At 46.3% G+C, this 7,042-nt stretch overlaps 1 long non-coding RNA gene across 2 annotated transcripts in view; it reads left to right on the forward strand.

Annotated features, from left to right (window-relative positions):
- Positions 1–3,776, forward strand: part of LOC132534757 (uncharacterized) — a 30,011-nt gene extending 26,235 nt beyond the window's left edge. For both annotated transcript variants that reach the window (XR_009546468.1, XR_009546467.1), the window contains one exon: positions 3,592–3,776. This is a non-coding gene — a long non-coding RNA (uncharacterized LOC132534757). The remainder of the gene's footprint in view (positions 1–3,591) is intronic.
- Positions 3,777–7,042: the final 3,266 nt, after the last annotated feature.

Consider the following 7,042-nt stretch of genomic DNA (forward strand, 5'->3'; position numbering starts at 1 on the left):
CAGTCATCATACCCCTCAGCTCACATCCAAGACCAGTGTTCATGGGCTGGGAGGAAAACAGCTCTGCTTCCATGCCATGTATGTCAGCCACACGTACGCATGTACTCGCTGTGAGCCGCCCTCACTAAAGCCCTTCTGTTCAGTCCAAGGGAGTCAAGACAAACAGAAAAAGCAGAAAAGTCATGAAGTCAGAAAGCAAATAAGACATAAACTCTTTTCTCCACGTGCTGTCACTTTGCACCAACTAGGAAATCAGCTCCAATAAAGCCTCCTGACATTTTCAAAAAATGACACTTTAGATGCAGTCAAGTGTCTGGGCCACATTTCCAGATTGCTTTCAGGAAGGCTTCCGATAACGCGACGCCTACACACAATGGAAAAAGGACCCCTCTTGCATTGTATGTATTGCGTTAGACCAAAAAATACTATCAATAAGACCATGTGGCATGCACCACATGTAATGGAAACCCAGTGTCCTGAAGTGTTACTTCTCTGGCATTGTATTTTATTTTTATTTATTTTTAGTGCAGCACTGGGAAAGGAACTGAGGGTTTCGTGTATCCACAACATAGCCCAATGGTCTCCCCAGCCCACCTGTTGCTGTAGTTGTTGTTTATTCTATGAACTTAGAGAGGGAGAGGGAAAGGACAGGAGAAGAGAACGCGGAAGACCACAAAACGTCTCTCCAACATTCTTGGAGCTTCTTTTTCTCTTCTTCCCGTTGATGCTGTCCATCGTGCTTCCATGTGCTGCCAGGGATTGAATTCACGTCCTCACGCCTACACTTTCCTACTGAGTGGTCTCCCTCAACTTCTGTCATTGTGATGGCAGCCTGTCCAGCTTAAAGCTCCCACTGCCAGTCATGTGCCTGTGAAGTTCTCCAACCTTCCTGCCAATTAGCCTGGAACAAGCTCTTTCTAACTACTCATCTTTCTGGCCTGGTTGTAAGATGCATTCCAACCTCCTCCTGCCCTGCCACTCTCCACCATTTCTAAACTCGGGATTTATATGGTATCATCCAGACACACACTGAGGAACCGCCCCTCCCCAAGTTATGAGGCTGATGGGACACCTTGTCTCCTGGCTTCTCAGAACCGCAGCCTAGAGAGCAGAAATTAGGCTGCCTAGGCTGGTCACCCACAGCCCCTCACTGCCTTCCCCTCCTCCCAGGCTTAGAGGGATCCCAGGCAGTGCTCTGTGGAGTCCATATGTCTCATCAATTGCCAGGTCACTTGATAGAACTAAATGGAGAGAAGGTCGACTGCATTTGTGAGTGTTCACCATTTTCAAGCTGAGGAGCCCACTTGCCACCAAAAGGACTGTGCAGACAACTCCACCTTCCAATTCTGCCAGGGCTCGCTCACACCCTCCCTCATCTACACAGTGGGTGTTCAGACATTTTTTCTAGATCTTGAGGAACGTTTCCACTACTACCCACTGGATCTAACAGACAGGCAGAAAAGAAGAAGCAAGAGAGTCTGCTCACTTGGGCTGTTTGGCTAAACCATAGGATGCTTCCTCAGCACATCCGCAAGGGAGCTGGTCTAGGAATTCTGTGCTACTCCTTTAGTGGAGCAGAAGGAATGCCCTGTGCTACCCCATCCTCTCAGAGTCCACCTCCCTCCTCCCTGCCACAGGATGGAGTCACGGAACATACACGGGGAGGCCTGGCAGGAGCAGGACAAGTGCCCTGTGGAAGAGTGTTGCTAAAGTGAACTACATGTGCCTGGCATCTGTTTGCCATCCCTGTGACTCGTGGCTTTCTGAGTCCTGATTCCTGAGGAGCACACAGGACCAGGAACACGCAGGGCTCACTTGTGTGCGCATCTGTTGCGACTTCAGTTCTCTTTATTTACTCGGTGTGGTTCTCCATTTTGAAAACTCTGTCACAATCTGTAGTAAGAGGACATTCTTAAAATTCTGAGAATATGCTCAACAATTTGTTTGGCTTTGTATGTAAACTCTCTTTTTAGCCACCAGGTTCCAGATGCTAGTATGATGCCAGCCAGACTTCTCTGGACAGACAACCCCACCAATGGGTCCTGGAGCTCCGCCTCCCCAGAGCCCTTCCCCACTAGGGAAAGAGAGAGACAGGCTGGGAGTATGGATCAACTTGTCAACACCCATGTTCAGCGGGGAATCAATCACAGAAGCCAGACCTTCCACCTTCTGCATCCCACAATGACCCTGGGTCCATAATGACCTTGGGTTCATACTCCCAGAGGGATAAAGAATAGGAAAGCTATCAGGGGAGGGGATGGGATATGGAGATCTGGTGGTGGGAATTGTGTGGAGTTGTACCCTTCTTATCCTACTGTTTTGTTAATGTCTCCTTTTTTAAATAAATTTTAAAAAATAAATAAAAAATACTGAGAATAAATAAATAAATATTCATATGCTAGTGGTGGAATCATGCAAAGCTCTTTGCTCATTGCTATCTGCGCCAATGTTCTGGTGTTCACTCACAGAACCAAAAGGCTCTTTAATTGTTGTAGCAAAGATTGTTTGCTGCCCTACTGGACTGAGATATGCATACATATTTCTTTTCCTTCTCGTCCTCCTCTTTCTTATTTGCTTATTCTCTGTCCAAAGATCTGCAGACCTGAAAGAGAAATGGACTTAGGGGAGTCCAGATGGTGGCACACGTGATTAAGTGCTCACATTACAGTGCACAAGGACCCAGGTCCAAGCCCCTGGTCCCCACTTGCAGGAGAAAGTTTCATGAGTAGTGAAGCAGGGCTGCAGGTGTCTCTCTAGCTCTCTCCCTCTCTATCTCCTGATCCCTACTCAATTTCTCTCTGTTTCTGTCCAAATATATATATCTTTCACATTTTGCCCAAAAGGTATAATCAAACAAAGCAAGAGATCTGAGTCAAAAAAAAAAATGGTGGTCGCTACTTTCCCAAAGAAGATAAAAAATTGTCAAAATAATCAAAGTAGGCTTTCCTCTAAAAGACCTCTGAACTGGCTTGATATGGAACAAAAGTACCAAGTATTCCACTGGAGCTCAGAAACATTCCAGGTGAGGAGTCACTCCCTCCTGAACACCTGAGTAATGCTGCAAGGCACACCTGTCCCTGCCTCAGGAGAATTTGGGTTGAAATCACAGAGCCTGCTCAGAAGTTGTAGAGAGGACCGACACAGAGCAGACACTTTGAGATGGTGCAGTCAGTGCTCTCTGCAAGTTCTAACAGAGCCCAGATGGGGGAGAAGTTAGAAAGGTCTTCAAAGAAAGGTCTTACCCGAGTAATGAAGCTGAAGGGTTGTCATTCCACACCTAAAGTCTCTGGACAGTCTGAGCTGAAGCATGTTGAGGTGGCAATCGTTGCGTTTCATAGTGTTCTCTAATTCCATCGCAGGTGGATCAATTTCTAACAAAGTCCCAAAACCTAGATATACACCAGGTTCTGTGAGAGAGAGCATATGTTCACATGTATCCATAAACACGTGCAAAATATATACCTGAAAACAGAAGTACACTAGAGTTTGCAGTAAGTACCCCCCCCCAACACTTCCTCTCCACTATTCCAACCTTTGGGTCCATGATTGCTCAACAATTTGTTTGGCCTTGTATGTTAACTCTCTTTTCAGCCACCAGGTTCCAGATGCCATCAGGATGCCGGCCAGGCTTCCCTGGACTGACGACCCCACCAATGTGTCCTGGAGCTCAGCTTCCCCAGAGACCCACCCTACTAGGGAAAGAGAGAGGCAGACTGGGAGTATGGACCGACCAGTCAACGCCCATGTTCAGCGGGGAAGCAATTACAAAAGTCAGACCTTCCACCTTCTGCAACCCACAATGACCCTGGGTCCCTGCTCCCAGAGGGATAGAGAATGGGAAAGCTATCAGGGGAGGGGATGGGATATGGAGAATGGGTGGTGGGAATTGTGTGGAGTTGTACCCCTCCTACCCTATGGTTTTGTTAATTTATCCTTTCTTAAAGAAAAAATAAATTAAAAAAAAAAAGAAAGGTCTTCAAGGGAGAAGTGTTGAGAGACTCAATTCAAGTGAATATGCAAAGTTTTCAAGATGAGGAGGTTTCAGGATGAACTCCACCTGGAGGATACCCACTCACATTTTTACAGACCCCTGTGTTGGTCAAACAAAATATCTTGGAAGCCAGATGCATTTGGTGAAGCTTCCAGATTAATTCCCAGCATCACAGGAAACACTTGGGCAGTGATAACAGCAAAGGTTAGCCACAAAGTTAAAGAAAAAAGAAAGAAAAGGCCTGGCCCCTTGGAACATACCTGAAATAAAATGCCTAATTCTTCCCACCTGAGAACCCCTAACTCAATCTGCTCTATTCCTACCTTTGGGTTCCTGTCTATTAAACAATTTGTTCTGCTTTATATCTTAATGCTTTTCCGCCGCCGAGTTGCAGATGCTACCATGATTCCATCCTGACTTCCCTGGGAAGATGACCTCACCAATGTGTCCTGGAACCCCACCTCCCCAGAGTCCTGGCCCACTAGGGAAAGACAGAAACGGGCTGGAGGTGTGGATCTACCTGCCAATGCCCATGTCCAACAGAGAAGCAATTACAGAATCTGGACCTTCTACCTTCTGCACCCTATAAAGAATTTTGGTCCGGGGGCTGGGTAGTTGCACAGGGAGTTAAGTGCGTATGGCGTGAAGTGCAAGGACTGGTGTTAAGGATCCCAGTTCGAGCCCCCAGCTCCCCACCTGCTGGGGGGGTCACTTCACAGGCAGTGAAACAGATCTACAGGTGTTTATCTTTCTCTCCCCCTCTCTTTCTTCCCCTCCTCTCTCTATTTCTCTGTCCTATCCAACAACAACAATAACAACAACAACAACAATAAACAAGTACAACAAAAGAAAAAAAAAGCCTCTAGGAACAGTGGATTCTTAGTACAGCTACCAAGTCCCAGTGATAACCTGGAAGCAGAAAAAAAAAAAAGAATTTTGGTCAGTACTCCAAGAGAGATAAAGAATAGGGAAGCTTCCAATTGAGGGGAAGGGATACAGAACTCTGGTGATGGGAACTGTATGGGATTATACCCCTATCATCTTAAAATCTTGTTAATCATTATTAAATCAATAATAAACTTTTTTAAAAGGGCTGGCCCCCTCGTCGGGGAGTCCTGACATTCCCAAACAGACATGATGCTGGCACTCCCGTGGGCCTAGACCTTGAATAAGTGTTATCAGTCATCTCTATCAGGAACAACAAAATAGACCCCTTTGTGGGTCCCCATAGGACCTTGCCCTCAGCTTGGATCAACAACAGTAGAGAATGTTCCGTCCTCCAAAGGGAGGATGGACAACATACTCTATGTTCCACCTGAGGAAGATGGGTCCTGATATTGGGGCAGCCTGGAATGTTTCTACTCATGACCACAGAATGTGAGCTCAGATCTACAGGGATGCAGAGGTCACACAGGCTCCTAAGCTGAATATGGGCCCCAAACCAAATCAAATTGATGGGGTTTACAGTCAACAATATTTATACACCTTTCCCATTTTAGGGAGCTACTCTTCCTGATCCAGCTTTCTGGTCCTTTTTCCAGCCATGACATCATCTCCCCAGACAATAACTTGGATCCACCAGCATATCAGATTTCAGGCTCAGGGGAAAAAAAACTAGTATAGTCATGGGCCCTTTGAAATATAACTAAAATATGCCTACTAGCTATCTACAAAACAGAGACACCCCCCCACCAGCTCTTCATCTGCACTATTCCAGCCTTTAGATTTATGATTAGTCAACAATGTGTTTGGCTTTATATGTTAACTCTCTTTTCAGCCACCAGGTTCCGTATGTTACCATGATGCCAAACAGACTTCCCTGGACAACCCCACCAATATGTCTTGGAGCCCCACTACCCCAGGGCCCCCCCCCCAAACTAGGGAAAGAGAGAGACAGGTTCGGAGTATGGATTGACCTGCCAACGCCCATGTTCAACAAGAAAGCAATCACAGAAGCCAGACCTCCTACCTTCTGCACCTCACAATGACCCTGGGTCCAGGCTTACAAAGGGATAAAGAACAGGAAAGCTATTCTTTATCCTTCTGGAAGCATGAATAGGAAAGCTGGGAGTCGGTGGTGCACATGGCACAAAGCACAAGGGCCCAGCTTAAGGATCCCGGTTTGTTGTTAAAATTTTCGGAGGCTCTTGCCGGGCTGGCTTGCTTCACGGGCGGGTAACAGAGACACGGAGACAACGGCTGGGCAGGGAAGCTGTATTTCTTTATTCAGGAACAACGATTCATAAACTAAGACAAACTAATCACCAAACAGAACTCTGCTGTCTCTTTGCGGCGGCACAAGCACTCCCTCTTACTTTGTAACTCGGGAACTCTCCAACTCTGGAACTCTGGTACTGGGGAACTCTCTGAAACTCTTCCACTGTGGAACTCTCTCTTACTCTGTAACTCTGCAACTCTCGAACTCAGGAACTCTGTCACTCAGGAACCCTCTCTCGGGGTTCCTTCGGGCGGGGCCAACCAGGCCCGCGAAATTAACAGGACTGATCCAATTCTCTTGGCGGGGGGAGGGCTAGGACAAACCAATGTAAAGCATACGACAATTCCCCCTTTTCTTTTTAACTAAACGGTTCAAGCCCCTGGCTCCCCACCTGCAGGGAAGTCACTTCACAAGTGGTGAAGCAAGTCTGCAGGTGTCTATCTTTCTCTCCCCCTCTGTCTTTCCCCTCCTCTCTCCATTTCTCTCTGTCCTAACAATGATGACATCATCAACAACAATAATAACTACAACAATAAAACAAGGGCAACAAAAGGGAATAAATAAATATTAAAAAATAAATTAATAATAATAAAAAGAATAGGAAAGCTATCAGGGGAGGGGATGGGATACAGAGACCTGATGGTGGGAATTGTGTGGAGTTGTACCCCTCTTATCCTATGGTTTTTGTCAGTGCTTCCTTTTTATAAATAATAAAATAAAATAAAATAAAATGGCTGGCCCCAACCTGAGGAAGATGAAAAAATTCGGGCACCGGTTGCAACTTTTCAAGAAGAGCAGGAAATAAAATGAGTATAGGCTGGGGATTAAGGCTG

Source organism: Erinaceus europaeus, chromosome 19 (genome assembly GCF_950295315.1).
Source record: "Erinaceus europaeus chromosome 19, mEriEur2.1, whole genome shotgun sequence".
NCBI classification, from domain to species: domain Eukaryota; kingdom Metazoa; phylum Chordata; class Mammalia; order Eulipotyphla; family Erinaceidae; genus Erinaceus; species Erinaceus europaeus.